We start from the raw sequence: 24,258 nt of genomic DNA, 5'->3' as shown, positions 1-24,258 counted from the left end.
ACTCTCCCTGCCTTTTAAAAGGACCTTCCGCCTCTCCCTCGCTCTGCCCCGGGATCCCCCCAGTTCTGCGCTTCTCCCTGCGCCACTTCGCAGCAACTTCGGCGGCCGCGCGCCGCCAGCCCTCGCCCGCCTTTGAAGTTTGCAGCGCCGGCCGCAAAGTTGGGACACTTCGGCCCATTTCATTTTTCTCCTTTATCCGCTTCCTCCTCCACCCACCTCCCCCAAGTCCCTTTGGTTTCTGAGTACTGGTGCTTAGCATCTTGGCCGGAGCCGGGGACGTGGCCCCATCACACTTCGGGAAGGGATATTTCCTCTTCCCCGCAGGAAAACATTTTTTGTAAGGTAAGTTGCGAGAGAAAAACCCCCGACGTCCGACGCCTTAGCCCGCCACCCGAGACCTGGCGCAAGAAGCGTTCGCACCCGAGGGCTCGTCTGGGATGGGGGTGGAGGCGCGCGTCTCCTCACTTGGTGGGGCCCCGCTAGGTTCTCGGTCACAGCAGGGCGAGGGCGCCGGCTCCCGAGGAGCCGAGGGCGTGAGGGGCGTGGAGCAGGTCTCCCTCAGTTCTCCAGGCTGGCTTCGTGGCTGGGCGGCCCCAGCGGTGCTGGGAGGAGACGCAGAGAGTGCATAGGCCGGGGGCACGGGGTCCGGTGCCCAGGGGGCGGCGGAGTCCGGGGAGCCGCCCCCGAGCCCTTATCCCCGACTCGGCCTGGACACTTTCTTTGCCCGCCCGCCGGGAGGGCTGCTGCCTCCCTCCCCTGGTTCATGCCCTCCGTCGGCCGCTGGAGAAAGCCTGCGGGGCTGGTGGGGTCTTGCAGGGCGCGTCTGCGTGTGAGGCGAAAAGCGAGAAGTCAGGACAGCGCGCGGGGCTCGCCCGCCGGCGGGGTGGCGCAGGTTCCTGGCGGGCGGTCCGGAGCCGCGCAGCCCCCGGGGGCGTTGGGATCTCGCCGGCCTCGCCCGGCGGACCCCCCACCGCTCTGGCTCCTCGTTTGCCCTCTGCGTGGTAGGCGAGCATCGTTAGAGAAACTTCCTGGAGCTCAGCGGGGTGGCCTGGGACCTGATCCTACTTTTACCGGGAAAGCAGAGCGGCCACCGAGGGGACGCTCCTTCCCGCCCCAACTGGAGCGACAGGGCATCCGGCCGTAGCACCGTCTATGAGGGAGTCTGGCGCTGCCTTCAGGACTGCAGGCGGGGCAGCTCCGACCCTCAGGAATCCGAACGATTGGCTCTAGGTCCCAGCTGTTCTCTTGGGGGCACTTCGCAAACTGCTGAATTTGGGGTGCTGTTTCGTTTCCTCGTGCGCCCTTCCTACCCCTTCCTCGCTGCACACTCCCGGCCCCAGAGGTCGAGGCGGGAGAATTCCCCGCAGCCCCCAGCCCCCGCTCCGCACGGGTCGCCAAGGCCCCTGGAGCTCACCGCGGGCACCTCGGCGCTGCCGCTGAGCTGTCCTTCGGGTCAGGTCGCGGTTCCTCTCTCGGTCCCCTTCGGGGCGCTGTCCATCTCCTGCTCTGTAAAAGTAGTTCCCTGAAACCACCAAGACCTTGAGCGGGAAATGAACCTGAGAAAATGTTTCTGGGTTGGTTGGTTTGTGTGTTTTTAACCAAGTTCTTTTTAGCAACTTAGTTGGGTTGTAAATGTTTATTCCTCATCCCTCGATCCCGCTAAATCACGCAAAATACATATGTGTATATATTCATTTCGTTGCTGATCGCTCCGAACACGCTACCCTCTCTTTCCCCCGCACCCCTCCTCCTCCTGCCTCGTTTCCTGAACCCTTTTTCTTTTCTGAAGGAGGGAATCTCCGCACCTCCTCCTCTCTTCCTCCCACCCGATCCCTGAGCGCCTGTGAGAACCAGGGGAGTTATCAATGGAAATAAATAGGACCCCGCTCCATTCTCCGCCCCCTTCAAACAAGTAAAATCCTCCCTGGGCTTGCAGAAGTAGAGATAAAACATCCCTCCCGAGGGAGCGGTTTTGAGGATTTGATGGGATTGAATTGTGTTATTATCCTGAAAGACGTGATGGATGGATGCGAGAGCAAATATGCGTGCAGAGCAGAGGGTACTGAGGGCGATCAGTATTTATTATTACTCATTATCGTTTATTAAGAGTGATAATAAGGCCGTAACCCTGGCTGAAGACTATGTTTATATTTGGTTTTAATTTTACGTCAGTCTCTTATTACAGTGGTTTCAGAAAGTGAAAACACCAAAAGGGTATTAATTCCTCACACTCATGCTGCACATGGAATTAATCAATGTCAAAAAGATACTGTCGTTTTACCAAAGTTTTAACCCATGAACTTTATAAGGTTGCAGTCTTATAAATGTCCTCATTTGCCTCAATCTGTCTCCTTAAAGTTCAAAAAACTTGGCAACATAATTAATTATGGTCCCAATTCCCATTTTCAATCTAAACCTATATTCAGGATTATATTAAACTATCCCATCATTTATCCTTTAAAAGTGACTCTGATGAGTTTAAATTCTTGGATGGGGAGCTGGGAATGAGGGCCCCAGAAGTTAGAGAAATTAATACTATTTCAGATTTCTCTCAAAAATCCTTCACTAATTCCTTAAAAAAAAAAAAGAAAAAAGAAATTACAAGTTTTTTTCTCTGCACAGTTCTTAACTTCAGCAAATCTACTTAATCTTTACCACACACTGGGAACATAACAGCTTGCAGCTCTGTCTGTATCATTGTTTTCATTTTTATGTCAGGCTGTTTTATTCATTAACCTGTATGTCGAAGTCACAGGCTCAGCGTGACAGTAACACTCTGTTTTAATTAGTAGCTATCATAAAAAAAGAAGCTAGAACTCTGTAATGGGCCTAAATTGGTATGAATTATGTGTGGTTTAAATTACGCATTTATTTCAGCAGAAATGAAACCATGAATATAAAACATCTTTTAATCACTTGCAGATACAGCTTTTATCTCTTTAAAATGTAGCAAAATATATAATTGAAAAATACCCTTGTAAGAATGAGGGAAGCCCCCGCCCTCAGTTTATTTGTCCTGGGTTTATTGAACATCCGTGTGGTGAAGTATGAATGTTAAAGAGTAAAGAATAATGGCATGCTGAGGGAACGCTACATTCGAAGTAGCCACAGTGGGTCAGTCTTCAGATAACTTAATGCAGCAACTTTTTCAGTCGGCTTCATGAGCCTGGTGATTCAGATTTTAGTTTCCTCACTTGGATTTACTGACCAGGCTCTCTGTGTGATAGTGGGGGAAATGTGTTGTAAAGCTCCGACAAATTATTTGAAATAAAGGGGGGAAAGGTAGAAATAAAGCATAAACTGTCTGTTATCTTCCTATGTTCATTTTTCTATTCAGTCTATCTAGACGTCAGAATTTTTATTTTAAAACCGACTGTGTTTTTGTTGTCATTGTTAGGACAGAACTTATTTTGCATTTTGCTATGATGGATGAGTAGATATTGGAAATGGAACGGTTGTGCCTGAACTAACAGATAGTGTGGGAGCAGTGTGATTCCACATAATTTGCATTGATTGAAATTATTTTAATCCCTCTTCCTTAGTTTTCCCAATGATTATGTGGTTGATTCTAGTAACCAAGCAGGGTTCTCTGACACTTACTTGTTCGTTGTCTTCTTGTCAGGCGTTGCTTTGGGCACCAGCGCATCCGTAGTAGCAGCCTTGTATTAATGAAACCTGCCAGGGTCAGTTGCCATCAGCCATTCACCAGAAAGAAGGCATTTCCTATGATCTGTACTGGGTCAAAGGCAAGCGTAACCTGCAAGAATCATTCAGAGTATTCATTTGACCTTGAAATGATATCGAATACCTCTAAATATTTATTTTGGAACGATTATTCTGAAGAATGTAATTTACTCTTCCCCATTGGTACACAATCATTTAGCAGAAGCAATAGCTTTAAAAGTTACAGTTGAATAGTCAGTCACACCAAGTCTGTGCCTTGAAGACTTTTAAAATTAAAGTCCTCCAGTATTTAAATACCCCATTTAAAAATACTTTGCAATTTAAGTCCTGAATTTAGGCTAAATTCTGCTCTATTTTCCCACTGTATTACAATGCAAATTGACACCTAGGATACACAGTTATGTTTCCACATTGTCAATTTCTACCTAGGAAGAAAAGTAAATACTGCTGTTGTTATTGTGGTTAAAGAAAAAAAAAGAGAATCATATAGTATGACATGGGAAAACAGAATTGCTAATATTTTATTGAATTACACAGTGGTATATTGACCATAAATTCAATTATATCGCTGGGAAAACCAGCACCCTTTTAGTGTGAATCTGTGTGTGTTTGGTTGTGCGTACAGACTTATGTGTCTATTGCCACTTCTGAGATGACACCTGAGATTTGCTGTTCTATATCCCACCAATGCCCAAACCAGTATAGGAAGCAGGTGGTTTCGTGGCTGCTTATTTCCTAAACACGCTTCTTAAACCCAAAGATGCTATATCTGCACCTTTCCCCTTCATTTTGGTATTTTACCAAAAACTGCAAACCAACAAATCCACACATTTTAGTCTTTTGAGATATTTGGAACACGTGAAATATATAATTTTAATTCACCCCAAATAAAAAAGGCATTGCTTGCTTTGCATTTTAAAAAGTAAGAGTGAAGCATTTGATCAGTATGGAATAAAAGCAAACTAGCAATATGTTTCTGCAGACTTTTCCCTTTGGGATGAAGAATCAGATTTGACCACAGAACAGCTGGATATTGGGTCCTGTTACAATGTCAATTTTTTAAAGAACTCATCAAGCTAGATTTGATTTAAAATTAACTTTAAAGTCTGCAGACCTCAAGTTTATAAGTATAGAAACTTCCAAAATTACATGTTATTACTCCTTCAATAAGTTCCGGATCCTTTGGAAACTGATTTATTTTAGTAAGTTGGTGAATAGTTTTTGGTTTTCATTTGTTAATTTTTTCCTGTAGCAAATTTGGACATGACATATATTTACTGTTTCATATATCTCTCTGAAGTATTTATTTTTAGTTTCACTTGTAAAAACTCTGAAATGAATCTTTTCTTTGAAAAAGAAAAATGTGACAGAATGCATATGGTTATCAAATATCTCTTTAAATTATTCTTTTGAAAGAATTTGCTGCCTTTTATATAGTTATGAGAAAAGAAAAAACATTTTTAGAAGTAACGGGGTTATATAAAGTTTGGAAGGAACACAACAAAAAACATGATTACACATGATTGAAAATCAGTTCATTTGAGTGGAACTCTTACACACTGCCTCTGCAGTGTGGAGATTTTATATATAATAACCAAATAACAAAAAAATCAAGTTATGCACTCATGTCTGTTTTCTAGTTGGAATGATTTCACACAATAGCACAAGTAGGGGAGACCGACTGAAGTAAACGGTGACTACGTAAGATTTTTGTCTGTTAGTGTTTCTTCTCCCTAACATGAAATCAGGGTAAACGCCCTCTTCTTCCAGCTGTGTGATCAAAGAGCCTATATTCCACAATCTAAAGACATAGCCAAAAAATATGGGCTATATTCAAATGGGTGTTTTACCAACAACAAAAGATTATCATAAGTACATCTTGTTCTCTGAGGCATGTCCTTATATACACAGATCTAAGTAAAGTATAAGACTGAAATTTATCATTTTCTAAAATAATTAGTAAAAACTGAACCCATAATTAGAAAGATCTGTGAGGTGTGACACCTTTTTGAAATTACCATGATTATTTTTAAAGTTATAGAAACTATGAACAAGTGTTTATATGCAAAGATAGATAATACCATATCTAGACAGTTGACAAAATGATAAACATTGTGGTAGTTACTTGGAGATATTATGTTTAAAAGGGAAAAATCTAATGTAAAAGGGCTTGATTTATTTAGGATTAATTTCTCCAATATAGGTGCCTCTTGGAGTATAGATGGTTACAATTTATAGCACATCGCCGTGAAAAGTAAACCCTAGCAATGCATGTGAACCTAGGAGATGGCTTTGATTACTCTCTTTTGTTCAGGTCATATGTACTCTAAGCCCATAGGCCTTGCCAAGTGTAACATTATGCATTTTATTCCAGTAATAAAATGTGTTTCTGATTAAATTATCAGTCATACCAAACACACACACATACACACACACGAACATAAATGTACTTGATCCTTCTTAGTTATCTTGTTTAAAATACATTTAAAGGTAAATAATAAATACTAGTATATCTATCATGATTTAAATCTAAATATTGTTCATATGTTGATAGCACTCAGTAAATGTTGTAATTTCATATTAGATTACAGCATTCACTAAAATTCACTGATATTATCAAAAGCTTCAAATAGAGATTGATTCAGAAGTAACTGGATCCTGTAATTGAAGAGATATTTGTTGCCAACAGTGGTGACAGAGATCAGAAACAGCAGTGCTGGCTAAAACACCTGGCCAACTGAGAAGAGACAGCAATCACTTACCTCTTGGCCTCTCCAAGTCTCAGTTCTAGGGCTGATCCTTCAAAATTTGCTAAAATTGCTATGAGGGACTTCCCTGGCAGTCCAGTGGTTAAGACTTCGCCTTCCAATGCAGGGGGGTGCAGGTTCGTTCCCTACTGGGGGAGCTAAGATCCCACATGCCTCACAGCCAAAAAACCAAAACAAAACAGAAGCAACATTGTAACAAATTCAATAAAGACTTTAAAAATGTTCCACATCAAAAAAATTCTTTAAAAAAATTGCTATGAAAATATATTACTTTTTAATGGAAAAATAAAACTGCCTCTTAAATAGGAGATGCAAATTTAACACTCTAACAATTGCAGTAGCAGGATTAGGTACTAGTAGATGAACCAACAGACGGGTCTCCTGAGAGATGGCCTGAGAGGGACCCTGCCCCAAATGTCAGTATGGTCTCTCATGGTACTAAAACACCACCTAAAAAAAGATGATTTTTCATTTTTAAAGTAATTTTGTTTTTCAGCATCCCCTATAAATATGAAAATATCCCCAAGATGGGAAACAGGGTAAGCTGCAATTGGCCAACATCTTCCAAAGATGTTAATGGCTAGATAAAGCCAGATTGAAATGAGGCTAGTTATAGACAGAATTTTAGAGAGGAATGATGTATATCTTGGGCTGTCTTAGCCTCTCCTTCTGTAGACAACCTACCCTTAGTATGTACCTGTTCTATGGTCTCTTCCTCTGGTAATCGATTCTCAGTTTCTTATACTCTAGTATAAGTTATACTCAGGGCCAGCTTCATGGGCTGCAGTTAGGAGGAACCCCTGTGCTCAGTTGAGTAGTCTGCTGTTGTCATCTTGAAATTCTTAATTTATGAACAAGAAATCTTGCATTGTGTCCCACAAATCATGGAAGTCACCTTCATTCTCCTTTGGTGTGAATTTAAGACAGAATCTTAATGTCAAGGAATTGGAAAGGACATTTGAGATTATTTTTGCAAGGTTAGGTCCAGTGAATATTTGATTTAAAAACATGTCTTTAACTAAAATGAAAGAGACAGGATACTTCTTTAAACAATTGAGGTAAAGGTTTCCCATTGCCTCCAAAATTATACTGAGTAGTTATCCAGCTTCCAATAGTGTCAGTCTTGTAAAGCAAAATTCCCTAAAACAGAGTGTCCTTTTCCCCTCGTTACAGAACACACGGTGTCTCATTATGATGAAAGGAGAAAATATCAGATGCTTTATTTATATTTACTTTTATGTATAAAGAAGGAAAATGTTTTGTTAATATTATTTTCAATATATCTATTGAAAAAGGCACTCTCAGCATATCAGATGGTCATTGAACGACAAAAACAACATGGCAGAGGTGACAGCTTCTATGACGTAAAAAAACAAAGTAAAAATGACATTCTAATCAGCTTTTACGGGAAGTCAGCCCTCGCCACAGATTAACTAGAAAAAAATTTTAAATATACAATTTCATCCACTATAATTAATTATGATACTTATTCCAGTATAGAATGCCTTAAGTTATTTTATGTAAATGAAATATATCTATATATTTTAATCAGAATTCTAAGAGATTTGGAGACAACCCATTACAGAGCCAGAGGTCTTGAAAGGAGGTGGACAGGTAGCTGGAAGAACCCTCAATTAAATTAGCCACCATTATCTTCAAAGGTATTCTTAGTTATTTGTACAAACATTTCATAAGTCCTCTGTTATCGATAATTAGATATTATACTCCATTGTATTCTGAAATTTCAGTATTTTAAGAGCTAAAAAAAGTTATCTAACCTTCTTAATGCTCTCATAAAAATGTATATTGTGTTACCTTTTGAAATTTTTATTTGAAATTTTATTAGTTTTCAGTATGGTTAGTTATTAACTGTGTTAAAGTTGTTTCTGTGCTTTGGATTTCACAGAGTGAATGGAAAAGATTCTGTTTACTAATAATATTATAGCCCTTGACTGTTTACAAGGTGCTTCCGCATCCATCGTTTTCTTTCATCTTCACAGGAACTCAGTGAGGAAGTTATTATATCCTCTTTCTCCTGAGAAATCTGAAGTTTCGGATTAAAAGACTTACCGAAACACACACTTTTAAAATAAAGTGATGACTCTTTGATTTTAGAAGAAAAGTTGATAGAAATGTCTAAAATTTTTTAATTTAGATTAATTGCCAAATTAGTTTGCAAGGACACAATTTGCTTAGAATTTTTTTAAATATAATGATTCAAAAATATCATTAATTTAGTCTAAATCCACAAGACTTTAATCGTAAGCTTTTTATGTGCTACATGTTTGTTTGTTTTGATATTAGTTAACTTATTACGGAATCTTTTAGGGGAAAATGATTACGTTTTCCAGTTTTAAATCATTATTTAGGGTCATGCCTAAACAACTTTTCTTTGAGAATAAACACATTCTAGTTGAAAATAACACAAAGGTCCAGCAAGGATAAATAGAAAAACAATGCCCCACACCTGTCCTTCTAGAAAGTTAAAGACTTTTTTTTTAATAAGAGAATTTTTGAAAGTGAAATGGGGTATCGATTTCTGACTATATGTGTAAGTTCTGGTGTAAACCTGCCCCGCCTCCCCACAATCCCAACCTCTGTTTGCACAGATTCTACCCCAATCACAAAAGGCAAAGTAGTTCATCACTTTGCTTTATTAAATCTACATATAGCCATGGAATCAATTCTTGAAGGCAAATCTCTTTTCCTTTCTTCAGCTCTCCTCTTATGGTCTCACTGACCAGCCATCCAACCCTGGGTGTTAAAATGCCCTAAGATACGCTATTGGTTGCGTCTGATGTGTATGTGTGTGTGTCTGTGTGTAAGTGTGTGTGTATAACAGACAAAGTCTTTAACATACTTTAGAGACAAGTTGTCTGGAAAAGGAAACAATAAAACATTTTCCTCAGAAAGTGGAGACTAATAAGAAAATTAGGGATTAAAATTGAGTTATAAGTGTATTAGAGACATATAACCTATGATTTTGACACATATTCCAAGTATATGTGGCAGGTATAGTACTGAAAAATCAATAAGCTACAGAATCCCTTTTAAAATTAGTAGTAATGAATAGTAATTCACACTACAGTTATTTTATTATTCCATTAATAATGTGACATTTTTGAGAGGTAAGATTTCAAGTTAGTTCAGTGCTAAGATTGTTTTAAACAGTGATTTCCCAAAAACTTGGATGAAATTTTATTTTTCAATGGAATAATGAGAGCTATTATAGACATATATGATAAGATATTCCAAATATCCAAAAAGTTTAAAGCCCTTTAAAACACAGTGAGGAATAAGTAAGTTCAGACAATGAAAGTATTTATACACACCCCCATATTAACACTTCAGCCACCAGATTCAGTCTATAATTGAAAAAATGTCTCTACATTTAAAGTTTATTCACACTTACAAAGCAACGACCACAAAGAGGCAGTTTGGAAACATCTTTTCTCTTGGCAGGTTCTGTCTTGTAATGAGCACTGAACACTGTTGACCCCCAGCACTCACCAGCTGCAGCCTTTCCTCAATGTTTCCCTTAAAAAGTTTTTAATAAGAATAAAAGCCACACCTACCTATACATCTTACTTTTCGGGGAGGAAAGGAATGAAGTAATTGTGGGTCTGAATACCCATATTGGGTTAGTATTTTGTGATTAGTCATCTCGCTAATTGTTGCAGGCTTATATGTTTGTATTATTTCATCATAATTTGCTATAAACTCTTTATTAAAAGTGACTGTGAGATCAGTCCACATCGTCTGCCTTTTGACTGTCCTGTTCTTCAATCATCTCTTAATCCAGGAATAATAATGCAGAACATCGCAGGGACTGAGCCTAACCCTCAACTCTCTGATCTCAGCACATGCATCTTAAATCCTTTGCTGGATCTAGTGCCTAAAAAGCTGGCGCACACTCACCTTTGAATCAGTTTTAATCCAGCTTTGTTTTTATTAAACAGTACTGATGTCCTCAGATAAGGCATACCAAGGATAACACCTTTGAATCAGTTTTAATCCAGCTTTGTTTTTATTAAACAGTACTGATGTCCTCAGATAAGGCATACCAAGGATAACAAAAAGAATATTAAGAGTTTCTACTGTCTGTGTGGTTGTTTTTAAAAACCCAACATCTTGGCCTTTCCTCTGTGTTTCTAGTCAGTCTCTTATTAAATAGGAACCTAACCTTTTACCTGATAGATTAGGTAAATAAAGGTAGAATAATCTGATGCTGAAACTCCTTCTCATATCTTGTTTTAAGAGCGAGTCAAAACCTGTATCTTTTGCCATTGAATACAATTTTACAACTAGTTGGGTAGCTGGATTATAGTATTTGTAAATAAATAGAGCCTTCTTTACTTTAAAAAGAGCATTCATGTCTATGATTTTTTAATCTTATAACAATCCTGGGAATAACTGTCTTCATTTTGTAGATGAGGAAACTGAGACTCAAAGAGATTGAGACTTGCTCAAAGAACGAAAGCCGATAATTATTTGGTCAGAACTTCTCCAACCCAGATCTTCTTACTCTCAGTCCAGTGATTGTTTTCTATTTTAAATAGAAATTTTGGCAGCCTTTTAACTGTCCCCAAACTTGAATAAATAAATTAATACATACATAAAAATTACATGACAGGGGGAGAATGGATAAGAATAAAGAACAAACCAAAAATTAAATTCAAGTTTTTGTAAAAATATTCAATCCTGAATTGATAGGAACCCAAGATGTGGGAATAGTCACCTGAGACACTGAGACAGGAGACAGGAGGGTGAGACAGAGAAAGACAGGAGAGAATCTCTAAATTACTAAATTGTCAGGAACCAGTGTCCTTGGAGAATATTACCTCATCTGTCCAAAGACATGGCTCTAAGTTTATAGTTTGTTTTTGGCCTTGGATTTTAAGGCCAAACAGTTTGAAAACTTTAACTTATTTCTTTTTACAAGAACAACATACTCGCATGCCCTCCTTTTTTCTGGAAATAAGAATAATCTAGGGTTAAACCATTTTGACTCTTTGAGGTCCCTGGTATATCTATCTCACTCATCTCTCTTTCGATTACGTTATCGTGCGTACAGTTATTTCTAAATCGCTGTTTTGATCTTGTCCTGGGCTTTGGCACCGGAGACCCCTTTAAATCCTCTTTGGTAGCAGACAAGCTCTAATGCTGTCATATCAAAACAACTGCCAGGGGAGAGGAAGGAGTAAAGCTTTAGGACCATCAGATATTTGGGAAAATATGGGATTGGGTCCATGGAACCACACCCCTTCCTAGTCTATGATATTTATTATTCTATGGTAATAATAAATAATTTCTTCTTGATAGCATTTATTTACTAGGACTGTATTTGCCAACTCCAGTATGTATCACTATATGAACAAATTAGAAACTTTGGAATAACTTTGAACCTTCTCACAATTTCCCAAATGGTAAATGGTCCACTTGTCCATTATTGGGCTTTAAGATGAACCTAGACATATTCCTCAAAGGCAATAAACCTGCCTGTCATTCTTTTTTTTAATTTAAAGGAGGTAGAGAAAAGAGAAAGCTGAGAAATTGTGTGGATATAATAATAGTTCTCAAGGTAAGAGGAAGAGAGGATGTAGACAACCTCTATTTCACCCATGCTTCTCCCTAAATAGATGTTTAAAATGTTAAACTTTGGTAATGAATGAAAATTAGAAATCAGAAAGTTCAAACAGTGAAAATCTTGGAGATGAAAATCATAGTGCTGATCTTACCGGATTAATAGGATTGGAAGAGTCAGAGCTACTCAAAGTACCGTCCCTGAAATATCAGCACCTGCATCTCCAGGGAGCTTGTTCGAAAGGATGAGTCTCAGGGCCAACCCCAGACCTTTGGAATCAGAGTCTGCATGTTACCAGGGAGGCTGGGTGATTTGTGTGCATAATAAGGTTTCAGAAGCACTAGTCTGTACCACTCCTATTCTCCAATCAGAATGTATCCCAACCAAACATATTTTACGTGTTTACAGAAGACAGAGGCCTTCCTGAGTAATGCACTATGTTATTCTTACCAGGACATTCTTGTGTTCTTAAGCGCAAAAGAAATGCATCCTTATACGAAGTCCCGGCACTGCCTAGCACACACCATCTGTCTGTGGCAGCCACACCAGCAGATGTCTGTGATGTCCACCTCAAAAGATTAAAGATATTCTTCCCAACTTTTTAGGTTTCACACAGTAACTATTATAAGTTTAGCGCCCATAAAATTGTCAAAAGCATCCGTAACTTATTTCCTATTTAGCTTGTATTATCTCTTGTGAAGCAGATTCCATAAATCAGCAACAACAGTCAATTTTATTATTTTCATTTCCCTTTATTCGTTACACACTCATGAAACATCATGGGCATCTGCTAGGGGTTGGGTTCCGTGATCAGCATATCACTGTTGTAGAGAGAGAGCATGTGTCCTTGCCACCCTGGGGGGGTGTCAAGAATACGTACAGAGAATTCAAAATGGTTTGCAATAGAAGTATGAGCGTGGAACAAAATGGTTTGCAATAGAAGTATGAGCGTGGAATTTAGTGCACAACTAAATTTCTCTGTGGCTGTAGATGCTGGCGTCTTGAAGAATGAGTGGGATTTTGCCACCAGAGAGGGGGCAGTGGTATCCTGGCAAAGGAGGCGGCAGCTCCTCCGCGAGCTGGGAATGTGAGCAGAGTGCGGGGAAGTTGTGGGAAGTGAGTTTGTAGAGTGAGGAGGGGCCTAAAGGACCTCGCATGCATGCCCTTCATTCTGTACTTCATGGGAAGCCTCTGACTTTTTTTAAGCAGAAGAGTGAAACAGATTCCATTTAGAAAGGGGACAGTACAGTGCTGTGCGGCACGATTGAGCAAAGATGCAGGAAATGAGTATGAGAACAGTCAGGGGAGATGCAGTAAGTGGACAATTTGAGGCGTTGGCCGTTTGGTTAGAGGAGAGAGAGCAACTTTGAGAGAAGATGCAGCAGGGAGATCATCAGGACTTGATGGGTAACGGGACACGGGGATCAAAATATCAGATAACGTTGAGGTTCTAGTTTAGCTGCTGGCAGGACCGGGCTGCTGAGGTAATACTGATGTGCACTGATGTCAAGGTAGCCCTTCAGCAGCCTCACCAGGAGCTACTGTGCCCTTTCAGACAACAAACATGGAAACCAAGGCTCAGAGCAGTTCCGCTTACTTCATCTGCCCACAGTGGCAGTGGTACCCAGGGGTTTCGACAGAGGAAGGAACCCAGGTTCAGATTCGAGCCTGACTCCTGAGTCTGGCTTGGCGAGGCCAGCCTTGAGCCACTCCACACCGTTGAGGGTTGGGTGCCTGGGAAAGGAAGGAAGATGAGTCTGGAGCTAGCAATCAGCCTTGAGGGTTTGGCCAATAACCACCCCCAACTGCCTTGCACAGTTCAGAACATTTAGGGATTTTTCTGATGGGAGACATTTCTGATTACCTTCCTCTTCCTATAAGCTTCTTGAAAACAGTATAATTAAGCAAATATTTATTTAGTGCCTATTTTATGCAAGAACTAAAAAAGTCTATGCAGGGGATATAAAGAGTAAAAAAGTAATCTTGGTCTATGGGGCACTTTCTTGAGTAAATTCATGTTATGTAAGCCTCGTGAAGAGCTTTTTTTTAGGGACAAGAAAAAATATAAAAATAGCTATAATTCAAGTGAGATAAAGTACAGAAGAATCAAAGTCTCTGGTTTCGCCGGAGGACTGTGATTCTGCCTTATCCGCCTCTGATGTCCCCAGGGAACTTACAATAGGCACTTAATAAACACTAGCTCATTTACTGACGGTGTACAGAGAGAGCTCAGATAACAGACCATCTAAGTAAACACCACCCCGCTGCAATCCTATTAAGAATCTCCCTGGGGAAAGTCAGGCAGCATCCTTCCTCTGTCAGAACACCTCCTCCTTTTTAAACTGCGCCTTCGCCCTTCAGTTTAATGGCTTTATCAGATAAATCCTTATTTTACTGAGTCCCAATGTCCTTCCCTATAATGCCGTGCCAACCACTGAGACTAGCTGGGCTAGCCAGAGGGCTTCAATCACTCTTTTATCTGCTAAGGGGCCTTAACAATATTTGGTGTCACCCTTCCTAGCACACCCTGGGTTTAACATTGGCCAGTTGTCCCCCACCTGATGTGATTGTCACGGTCCTCAGTGCCTGTCTTCTGGTCCCCAAGGCTTGCCAGTGTGGAGGCAAAGCCTCTTGGGTGCTGAGGGTTGAAGTTAATGCACAGGTGAGGCAGATTCCCGGATATGAAGCCCAGGAGATGAAATAGGTCCTTCCCCTCTGTCTTCCTCAGTTTCCTCATCTGTAAAAGATCCCTTCTAGTCCCAACGTTCTGTGTCTCGCCATGGCTTATTTTCTCCATTCAAGTCCCTGCTGAAATGTCACTTCCTCAGAGAGGTCCTCCCTGACCACTCAGCCTAGAATCACGCTGTCCCCCCAGCTTGCCCCTCTCTGTGGCTCCCCTCCAGCCTCGTCACCAGTTTCATTTTCGTCATGGTGCTACTGCTCTCTGGAATCAGTATGTGTGGTTATTTACTTATTCATCATCTCTCTCTTACCCGCCGAAGCGTAAGCTTTGCAAGCATGAGAACCTCATGCACACATCTTGTTCACTACTGTGTTTCTAGATATCAAGCGGTGCCTGGTACAGAGTAAGTGCCCCAAACTGTTTGTTGGATCAGCCAATGAGATCTGCATTTCCATCATGCTTGCTGTCCTAAAAAAACTTTCTGTCCTCATTGCCTTGTGGATGAGTACCGCTTTTTATTACATCACTAGAAGCTCTGTTATAAAACATTTCTTTGATCAAAACTTATGGAAGATGCAGCCCATGTGTTCAGCAGACATAGCTGGCAGAACTACCAAAGCAAGTTTTTTTCTTTTTAATTTATTTATTTTATTTATTTATATTTGGCTACGTTGGGTCTTTGTTGCTGCGCGTGGGCTTTCTCTAGTTGCGGCGAGCGGGGGCTACTCTTCGTTGCGGTGCGCGGGCTTCTCATTGCCGTGGCTTCTCTTGTTGCGGAGCACAGGCTCTAGGTGGGCGGGATTCAGTAGTTGTGGCACATGGGCTCAGTAGTTGTGGCTCATGGACTCTAGAGTGCAGGCTCAGTAGTTGTGGCACACAGGCTTAGTTGCTCCGCAGCATGTGGGATCTTTCCAGACCAGGGCTCTAACCCGTGTCCCCTGCATTGGCAGGCGGATTCTTAACCACTCTGCCACCAGGGAAGCCCCCAAAGCAAGTTTTAAAACCAGGTTTGTCCTGAGAACAGGACTATCTTTGAACTTGAATAATTTAAGTACCTGATTTTGTTAGTAGGGTAAATAGAACTAAAAAAGCCTTTTAGATTTTGAAGTTCCTTTGAGAAGGTAGTACGTCTGCCCTGAGATAGATGGAAAGGACATAAATAGTCAGGGTTGTTGCTGATGGATGAGTGATGAGCTTGATCACTTTTTAGAATCTTTTGTTCCTGCTACAGTATTTTGCTTTTGTCTTTTAGTTTTATCCTTGGTGTCACTAACACACAAAACCAGTAATGGTCTCATTTCAGAAGATGTAGTGATTATTCAGTTTGGCCCATCGGTCAATCAATATTTAGTGAACACTTAATTTGCGTATTACAAAATATCTGAAATGATTGCTAATTTTTCTCCCTTAGACTCTTATCTTTCAGAGCCTGGCGTCTGTCCTAATGACCCTGCCGAGGTCACATCTTTGCTTTCTCTGCTGCTTTTTCCTGCCTGTTGGTGAGCTCACGGCCTGCCTCTCCCTTGCCCACGCCTGTGTCGTCAGCCTCCTTGTCATATTATCGCTCTGTCTTGGGATTCCTCTCGTGGTGCTGCTTGCCAGAAAAGTGCCTGGGAGCCTCTGCTACGTGACATTTGGCAGGTGTGGCTTCATCAGAAAGTTCATAAGTTTTATCTAGCCTATCCATTGGGACATAGCTTATAAAGGGGTCTGATCATATATGCCAAATGGCAATGGTTTCTTGTCAAATTTTCTTCATAACTTCTGTATCTGTCTTTCTTCGTTTCCTGCGCACTTACCACAAACAACCCCTTACCAGAAATTTTGACAAAATAGTTGACCTCATGCATCCTTTCCTTTGAAGCAACTACTGGTGTGTGTGTGTGTGTGTGTGTGTGTGTTGCCTTTCCCCAGTATGTCTCACCACCTTCCCTGTATCCAGCGGATCCCATTTCCCACCCTGACAACTGAACTCCTGCTACTTCCCACCTTGGCCTGCGCTCCTTTATGTTTGTCATAACACGAAGAGAACACCTTCCTCTTTTCTCCTCTTTTCTAATACTTTATCCAGTATAAGAATTAGCTTTCAAAAACTGCATCAAGATGGCCAGCAACTCAAAAATTATTTGATGCCAGCTGGAAATTCAGCTTGACTCATCTCATTTCCCTCTGTTTTCTTCCATCTCTTCATTACTTAGGTTTTGTCATTTTATTGTACCTGTGTTACTATAATCAAGGTGTTATCTTCGATTCCTCTCTTTTCCTCACTTCTTACCTCCAACTCACCTGCACATTCTGGTGGCCCTGCCTGTAAAACATATTCCCAATCTCTTCACTACTGTCCATCTCTGCCACGAGGTTTAAGCCATCAGCATGTCTACCGTGGACAACTGTAGTAGCCTTGCCTTCATCTGATCTTTCTGCTTTTACAGAGATGAGCTTGGTTTTTGCTTTGACAATGATCCCTTCCCTAAAACCCATTTTCTACACAGTAGACAGAGTTACACCGAAAAACCATGGACCAGATCACGGTCCTGGCCTGCTTAAAGGGCCTTCCATCACACTCAGGATAGAATCCTAACTCCTTCATATGGTCTGCACGGCTGTGTGTGATCTGCCCTTTGACCTCCACTCTGTTCCACACTGATAGCCTTTCCTCTCCATAGTGCCCCAGGCCTACTGCCAACTTAGGGCCTTCACACCTGCTGTTTCTCTGCAGGAATGCTCTTTTCCCTGCCATTTGTTTCACTGCTTCCTTTCCTTCATATCTCACAGTAAATGTCATTTTCTCCAAGAAATCTTCTCTAAATATACCATCTAGAGTGGTCCTCACCACACTATCTTTCACACAGGCATCTTTTAATTCTCTGCATACCAATGACTACCAGCCAATAGTGCTTTCTGACTTATGCATCTGTGTCTTGCTATGACCCCCATGAGAACATGGATTCATGAGATCATCCCTGGCCCCAGAAGAGGGCCTTGCATGTAGCAAGGACTCATTACATATATGTTAAGTAATAAAATAGTGAATGAGTGATACGGACATGATTGGACTCTGGTGTCTGAGTTGTGTAACTTTTGTCTTTATGAGTAGATTATAAATTCCTAGGATATTTCTTTTGAGCCCTTATGTCACCTACTTCAGTTTAGAATATGGAGTCAGTGCTTGGAAAATTCTTATTCTCTTGATTTTTAGCTCTGTTGACCATATTTAGTTTTTGGTATCCTAAGAAATCTATGGAGTATCTTACTGAAAAGTTCCCTTCTTGAATAAAATAACTGTAAAAATATCAAATCTATAATTCATATACTATAGTCCCAACCTCCAGGAGGTCTACAACAACTCACCTCCAGTGTTTTAATGATTATTTCCAAGAAAGTAGAATTGGGTTTACTTGCCAGTAGAATTTCACATTAATATTCTTCTGTAGTGTTACCATGGCTGTGGAAACCCTTTCTCAAGGTTAACCTACAACAGCAACCATTCAATACATGAAATGGATGGACATGTTTCCGTAAAGGTAGGTTGATTTTTCTTTACTTCTGTCCTTAACCTGTTATTTCTCATCTTAGAATTAGATACAGAGGAACCCAAGTTGCATTGTGTCCTTGAGGAACTTAGTTTCTGCCCTATGCTACCAGCTTTTGTGAGAAACAGGCTGAACTAACCCTAGACTCAGGGGCTCACAGCTACAGGGTACCCTGGAGAACACCTGGGCCAACAAGCCATCAACATGAATAGCTCTCCTGCCTGCAGTGGAAGTGTCTTGACTCTCAGTCTGTGATTTTTCCACTGAACCATGCTTCTTGACCTTGGGGGTGGCGGGAGGCTCTGTGTGGAAAAGAAGAGTGATCTTCAAAAAAGTAGCTTGTCTTGATGAAATATTTGTCCTTGCCTCTGCGGTCTTTCTCTGTGATCTTAGGGACATGATGTGAAATTTTAAGGACCCTCTTCAGAATGCAGTTCCCTGCTGATCTCTCTCCTAAGAATATTTTCTTCCTTACTTCTTACTAGACCATAAACACCTCAAGAGGAGAGTATGTCTTGTGTTAACTGGCACGCCGTTCTGTGTCCAGCACATGGAGGGGGCTCAGATGACATTTGTTTACTGATGCAGTTCTACTTCTCTGCCTCAACTCCCTGACCTCCCCACCTCCATCTCCCTTCCCCAAATCTAGTTCATTCTTCTCCCTTCATCCTACTTCCACTCTGATTCCCATTCTGTCCTCACCAGCTCTCGGTGACTCTTCACTCCAACCCTGTTAAGCACTTATTATCTCAACTACCCTTTTCCTCTTGGTATGCGTTAGCTCACACTGGAGGGCACTTTTATGCTTGATTAATGCCCGCTTGACTCGATGGTAGAGAGTGGGACGGTATGGCTGTGTATTCAATATTGTTGTACTCTCAGTGTATTTTTGGCGTGTTTTACACAGCAGGGACTCTGCTGACCATGACGATTCACTTTTGAGGCTGACATGTGCTGCTGTTAGATGCTGCTGGTACATTGCCACGTTCCATCTTAGCTACGTTTCTGTTGAGGATGGCGTGTGTCGTTTCTTAACTGCTTTGGAGAACATTGCACAGGAAGTCATTTCCATTTTGTGGCAGATCAACAGGAAATAAGGCTTAGTTGCCAAACTAAAGTAAGAAAAGCAAGCGAGCATATTCCTCCTCCCTTAGGGGCTTTCATTATTCCAGGAATCATTAGCTTCTCCCAAGACAGTGGAAATGAGCCCAGGTATCTCAATTGCACCTACAGAGGAAATTTGGAGAGGAGGAGGATATTCAGTATCTTGTTCCAGCTTTATTTTGCATTATCTTCTAAATTGCTTTTGAATTTATCATATCTTCAAATCACCTAACTAACAGATGCATTTTAGGAGATCTGCTCCTTCCTTTAGTAAAATGAGTGTGGCTTCCTGAATCAAAGACTACTCTCTATCTCTAGTACATTTATTTTGGCCATCTCTATTGTTCATGATTCTTTCCATTGGCATTAATTATGGTAGGAATACAGGGTCACTTCCTTTCAAACCTTATCCTCTTTCAAGCTGTTCTTATTATGTAGGCTTGGCCATCTTTTAAAATTAGAGTGCCCTAGCCTTGGCCCTGCTGTGAACTGCACACCATGAGGATCAGAGGGAAGGAGATGACAGAATGGAAACTGTATTCAGATCTTTGGCATGTTTTAATTTTACATTGCTTTTTCATACTAATTTAATTTCCTTCCAGAATGAAAGTTGGCAATCATTTAGAGAAGTGGTAGAGGAGGTTGGAATCATTGCAGCTGAAATGCCTGTGGAGGTCCCTAATCCATAGATTATTGACATAATGAACTCTAAAACCCTTAATAATCATTCCACTCTGTAATGACAGCCTGCATTTAGAGAGCTTTAGCCTGTGTGTTCTGTGCCCAAGGCTGGCTCTGCTCTGTTGGGCTATAGGCGTTAGAAATATTGCAGCTCACCCAGCACGGGCAGGAAACCACTCCTTAGCGCAGACCAGAAGCCCTTGACTTCTACCTGCTTCTTTCACCCTTTTCAAATATGGAAACATACCAAACCACAGAATGCTCTAGTTCCCTCAAATTTGCAACCATAGTAGAGGCTACTTGTATATTTATAGGAACAACCAACTAATTTCAGTTAACATTTTCATTGTTTGCAAAAGACGGCAGAACAAAACGACTTCTGGGAATTCAGCTTTTTTCACTTTTTTCTGCCTTGAGGGAATCTGTAGGTCCAGGCTGGACATTCTACTGCGTCAAGTGCACAGACAGACCCCCCCCGCCCCCGCCCCCCGACCCCGCCACCTCTCCTCGCTCACAGATCACATCCTGGCAGGCACGGGGGCCATCCCCCCCGACCAAGGCTACGTTTTTTTTTTTTTCTTTACAGCTAGATCAGATGCTTCAGATTTATTATCAGATGTGGCATGGATGATTCAAACAAAAACAAATGCCCTTGAGTTTAAAAATAGAAGTTAAAAGACTAAATATTTGCACTTAAAAAGGAAAAGAAAATAACAGAAATCTCTGCGGCAGACCATTCCTTGAAATTATCCTCACTAAATTATAATCATGCACTTTCCACTCTCTGTAATTAAACATTAGATTTTATTTATTCCAGATGCATTTGTCTCAAGTAAATTCAGAACGCCCCATCCTTCTTTTTGGTCATTGTAAGTTCATTTCATGTTTGTGGCCTACACATGATTGGGCGCATTGGATAGTTTTTAAGTGCATTTTAATGACTCTATGAATTTTCTTTTTAATTGTATGCTATGTGTGGCCTGTTTATCCTGATGAATCTGATTATTAAGTTTTATACCATGTAATGTCTATAGGAGCTCGATGACATTTTTTACAAATACGTTCACATGTTCTACAAGGAATTTGCAGAATCTTGGTGGTTGGTGGTAAAGGGATGGAGGAATTTGCTTTGATCATATAACTCACAGGTAGGTAGAGCTGCCGGCTGCTGTTCTGAGAAATCTACAGAACTGAGAAAGGTTGCAATGCCTTAATTTATATGACATCTTCTATTCACAGAGCCTTGGAAGTTCCATGAAAACCTTAAAGAACTTTTTATTTACCAGCCTTGCAAATTTCTTAGATTAGTGAAATGATGTAACTAAACAGCAGTCTATAAATATTAAACGCAAGCATTTTAATGGTTTGAAATATTCACTACTCTTAAGACAAGGTTCTCAATTAGGATTTGTGGTTAAATTCATTGAATACCTATTTCAAAGTAAAAAAAAAATTAACCAGATTTATTTACTTACTCTCATTGTTTACACAGTTTCAAATAATAATTTTTTTTTTTTCTTGCGATATGCGGGCCTCTCACTGTTGTGGCCTCTCCCGCTGCAGAGCACAGGCTCTGGACGCGCAGGCTCAGCGGTCATGGCTCACGGGCCCAGCCGCTCCGCGGCATGTGGGATCCTCCCGGACCGGGGCACGAACCCATGTCCCCTGCATCAGCAGGCGGACTCTCAACCACTGCGCCAGCAGGGAAGCCCTCAAATAATAAATTTTTATTTTCACTAAGTGAATCGGTGGATTAACCAAGATGATAAGTTGACTATGTAACTGAAGATAACTTTTGCAAAATGACGGTAGTAGAGCTGCTGCTGACTCCCTGGGGAAAGTTTTATTTGCTTTTAGGCCTATTGTGGTTTTTTTGTGGTGATAGAGGTCATCCTGGGTGGTTAGTTGGTACACTGATAAATTATTCCAGGCCCCTTTAATTTTTTTTCTTGCATACCATTTGACCATTTTACAATTCTCAAGCATTTCCACAGGTTTGTGGGAAAAGGTTGTGCCAGGTCAGTTTGACTGTTTAAAAGCCACGTAGAATAAAATTGGGGGCTTCCCTAGTGGCACAGTGGTTAAGAATCCACCTGCCAATTCAGGGGACACGGATTCGAGCCCTGGTCCGGGAAGATCCCACGTGCTGCAGAGCAACTAAGCCCGCGAGCCACAACTACTGAGCCCAAGTGCCACAGCTACTGAAGCCCGCGTACCTAGAGCCCGTGCTCCACAACAAGAGAAGCCACCGCAATGAGAAGCCCGTGCACCACAATGAAGAGTAGCCCCCGCTCGCCGCAACTAGAGAAAGCCCACGGCGTAGCAACGAAGACCCAACGCAGCCAAAAATAAAAATAAATTAAACAAATAAATTTTTTTAAAAAAGGTCATGTTAATGCTGAAAATAAAGTCTTAGAATTATTTATGTGTTTTCAGTTACCCATTAGCTGCTCTACTCCCTACCCATTCTGGGACAATACAAATGCTTTATATCTCTACATTGGCATTTTGTTTAAAACTGATCTTCAATTCACCCACTGCGGTCCACGCTCCGCGTTCTCTCTGTGGGGTAGGGCAGCAGAGAGCCCAGCAGGGAAGGAGGCAAATGGGAGAAGCAGCTCCAGTCATCACAGCCCTCAAACATTCAAAAGTAGCTCCCCTCCACCCTTCTAGAGCTGTAGTGTTCACTCGCTCGCCAGAGAGGGGGCAGCAAATATAAAAATAAAATTGCATATTTAAAAGGTTCTTTTAGAACCATTGCTCATGTACCTTTACTCTAACATCAACTAATTGGATTCATATAGTGTATCTAAATAGCTTGAATTTAGATATCTCTGTGTGTGTGTGTGTGTGTGTGTGTGTGTGTGTGTGTGTAGTCTAAACTAATAATAGTTTAGTTTATTAGTTAAACTAATAAACTTTAATAATATTTAAAGTTATTTACTTTTCAGTGCCCAAACCTGTCTCTACCTTTCCAGGTATAGAATACATTGTTAATCTCATTGGACAATTATATTTCGAAACAATTTCTCCTTTTAATCCAGGACACATTGGCATTCCAAAGGTTAAAACTACCTCATATCTCCAATAATCTGGATTCCCAGTAATCTAGATTAAAGTTTGAGGTATATCAAATCATTAGGTCATTTTTGTTTTCTCATTTCTGTTTTGGTAGGATAGGAAGGAATGTTCGAATATGGGGAAGGCCTCTGACAATATGAACAATCTCAGAGTTTTAGATTAGCATCTATGAACACGATTCACCAGAACTTTTCAATCGAAACAAAGTCAATCTTCAGTAATAGAATAACACCACCTAGTTTTTCTGGGCTGAAAATCATTGTGCAACCAAGTTGATTGATCTGCCTAGTAAAATAAAAATATTTGGAACTATCCTAGCAACTTTCTACTTCTGTTGGAACTAGACCCTTGACTGTAGAAAGATAGCAAGATTTCTTGCTGTGCAAACACATTTCCTAGATTATCCACAAGATGTCCATGACAGAAGTAATAATGCTGAATGAGAAATTCTAAGAAACGTTATTTACTTTAAACTTTAAACCTAGATAAGCTCTAGATACCTAGAAGTAACAAAAAGAAATGAGAGGAAAAGTTATGCCATTAGAGGGCACTTTTGTAATCTTAGAAGAAAAGTCTGTTCTTATAGACTGGATTACCCAAGGCTTATTCTTAAGCAGAATGTATTTTCAGTTGTTTATTTAAAAGTGACTAATTCTTAAGCTGAATGTCTAAGAGAGAACATTTTTTTTGGTAGGGAAAAAAATCTGTAAAATTCCATCCTTTAAACAATACTTACATAAAGCTTTAAATTTGAATAAGTGAATATAAATTGTGAAAACATGCACAATATGTCTGCATAATCGTTTTTTGATTAGCTATATTCAATGCTTCTTTTAAGTACATCTTGTTAAAAAAATGCTGCCTGTAACCTGATCAAATTGAACAAATTATTAGGCTTCCCTAAAAACGGAGTATGTTTTTCCCCAGCAATACATGGATGTTATTAGATAACATTTTGAAAACAATAATCCTACAGAATATAAAGTCCTGTGTTTGGGGAATCATACTAATTTTTTCCAGTTTTATTGAAAAATAATTGACATACATCACTGTATAAGTTTAAGACATACATCCTGGTGGTTTGATTTACATACATTGTGAGATGGTTACCACAATAAGTTCAGTTAACACCCATCTTCT

At 40.6% G+C, this 24,258-nt stretch overlaps 1 protein-coding gene across 1 annotated transcript in view; it reads left to right on the top strand.

The window, feature by feature from the left end:
* Window positions 1-283: 283 nt before the first annotated feature.
* NDNF (neuron derived neurotrophic factor) overlaps window positions 284-24,258 on the top strand; it is a 38,159-nt gene continuing 14,184 nt past the window's right edge. Inside the window, exon 1 of the mRNA XM_060011851.1 lies at window positions 284-342. The gene's annotated coding sequence lies outside the window, so the exon portion shown is untranslated. The remainder of the gene's footprint in view (window positions 343-24,258) is intronic.

This window comes from Delphinus delphis, chromosome 5 (genome assembly GCF_949987515.2).
Source record: "Delphinus delphis chromosome 5, mDelDel1.2, whole genome shotgun sequence".
Lineage (NCBI taxonomy): Eukaryota > Metazoa > Chordata > Mammalia > Artiodactyla > Delphinidae > Delphinus > Delphinus delphis.
Note: the sequence above shows the minus strand (reverse complement) of the source record. Positions and strands in the feature narration are given on the sequence as shown.